Below are 2,500 nucleotides of genomic sequence, written 5' to 3'. Positions count from 1 at the left end.
CCACTCCACCCTGCCTGCCCGTCTGCCTGCCTGCCTGCCTGCCTGCCTGCCTGCCTGCACTCTCTTCTTCACCTCTCTCCTGCACTCCCCGTTACTTTGGACAGTTGACCCCAAGTATTTAAAGTGAAATGCCTTTGTCACCTCCTCACGCGTAGGTATTCCGTCTTGCTCCTACTGACTTTCATTCCTCTTCTCTCCAGTGCATACCTCCACCTCTCCAGGCTCTCCTCACAATGAACTGCACCCTACTGTCGCTACAGATGACAATGTCATCCGCGAACATCATCGTCCATGGAGACTCCTGCCTGATCTTGTCCGTCAACCTGTCCATCACCGTTGCAACCAAGAAAGGGCTCAGAGCCGATCCTTGATGTAATCCCACCTCCACCTTGAACCCATCTGTCATTCCAACCACGCACCTCAGCATTGTCACACTTCCCTCATACATAGCCTGCACCACTCCTACATACTTCTGTGCAACTCTTGACTTCCTCCTACAATATCACACCTCCTCTCTCGGCACCCTGTCGTATGCTTTCTGTAAATCTACAAAGACACAATGCAACTCTTTCTGGCCTTCTCTATACTTCTCAATCAACCAACCTTTTCTCTCTCTCTCTCTCTCATTTTCTTCATTTATCAGCCCGTCAAAGTAGTCCTTCCACTTCGTAGCACACTCTCCTCGCTTGGCAGCACATTTCCATCTGTATCTTTGATCGCCCTAACTTGTCGCACATCCTCGGCAGCTCGGTCTCTCTGTCTAGCCAATCTGTACAAGTCTTTTTCTCCTTCCTTAGTGTCTAACCTGTCATACAGCTCACCGTACGACTTTTCCTTTACCTTTGCCACCTCTCTCTTTGCTTTACGCTGCATCTCCTTGTACTCCTGTGTACTTTCTTCATCTCTCTGACTATCCCACTTCTTCTTTGCCAACCTTTTCCTCTGTATACTTTGCTCTACTTCCTCCTTCCACCACCACCACCACCACCACCGCCAAGTCTCCTTGTCTTCCTTCCTCTGTCCCGATGACACACCAAGTACCTTCCTAGCTGTCTTCCTCGCTATTTCTGCAGCGCTTGCCCAGCCATCTGGCAACTCTTCACTACCACTCAGTGCCTGTGTTAACTCCTGCCTGAACTCCACACAACAGTCTTCCTTCTTCAACTTCCACCATTTGATCTTCGGCTGTGTCTTCACTCGCTTCCTCATGTTGGTCTCCAAAGTCATCTTACAGACCACCATCCGATGCTGCCTAGCTACGTTCTCCCCTGTCACCACCTTGCAGTATGCAATCCCTTTTACATCGCGCCTTCTACACAAGATATAGTCCACCTGTGTGCACTTTCCTCCACTCGTATACGTCGTCACCCTGTGCTCCTCCCTCTTCTTGAAATATGTATTCACCTCAGCCATTTCCATCCTTTTCGCAAAATCGAACACCATCTGTCCTTCCACATTTCTCTCCTCGATTCCATACCTTACCATCAACTCCTCATCACCTCTGTTCCCTTCAGCAACGTGTCCATCGAAGTCCGCTCCAATCACCACTCCCTCCTCCTTGGGTCCCCTTTCCACCACGTCGTCCAACTCAACTCCAGAATTCTTCTTTTTCGTCCATCTTACACCCGACTTGCGGGGCATATGCGCTGATAACCGTCAGCAATACACCTTCGATTTCCAGCTTCATAATCCTCACTCTGTCTGACACTGTGTTCACCTCCAGCACGCTCTTGACATACTCTTCCTTCAGAATGACCCCTACCCCATTTCTCCTCCCATTCGCACCATGGTAGAAGAGTTTGAACCCACCTGCGATACTCCTGGCCTTACTCCCCTTCCACCTTGTCTCTTGTCACCTTTCTTCTTTCCATCACGTCAGCCAGCTCTCTCCCTTTACTAGCCATAGTGCCAACATTCAAAGTTCCGACTGACTCTCACCTCCACACGCCTACCCTTCCTCCTCTCTAGCTGCCTCTGGACATGCCTTCCCCCTCTCCTTTTCCTTCGCCCAACAGTAGCCTAGTTTCCACCGGCACTCCGCTGGTTAACAGTACCGATGGCGGTCGTCGGTAACCCGGGCCTCGACCGATCCGGTATGGAAATCTTATTTATGATCCGCATATTTGATTTGGCAAAGATTTGACGCCGGATGCCCTTCCTGACGTAACCCTCCGCTTTTGTCCTGGCTTGGGACCTGCACTAAGAATGCACTGGCTTGTGCATCCTCAGTGGCTGGGTTGCACGCTTTTCTATGTTTGCCCCTCACTTTTGTGGCGTGAACTATCAATTCTAGTAATACAGGTGTGTTTATGTTAGGTATCACAGACACACGCACACGCGCAATATATGTCCAAAAGTATTGAGATAACTGACCATTACACCTACAGGAGCTTTTCTGACATGTCATTCTGAATCCATAGAAACCCATATTCCACGAAGCTCCCGGCGCACAGTTTTTGTGCCGATGTTAATGCCAGGAGAAGTTTGGATCTCTGCAGTT

This window comes from Lampris incognitus, unplaced genomic scaffold (genome assembly GCF_029633865.1).
Source record: "Lampris incognitus isolate fLamInc1 unplaced genomic scaffold, fLamInc1.hap2 scaffold_259, whole genome shotgun sequence".
In the NCBI taxonomy this organism is placed as follows: Eukaryota; Metazoa; Chordata; class Actinopteri; order Lampriformes; family Lampridae; genus Lampris; species Lampris incognitus.
This window is presented reverse-complemented; position numbering follows the sequence as displayed.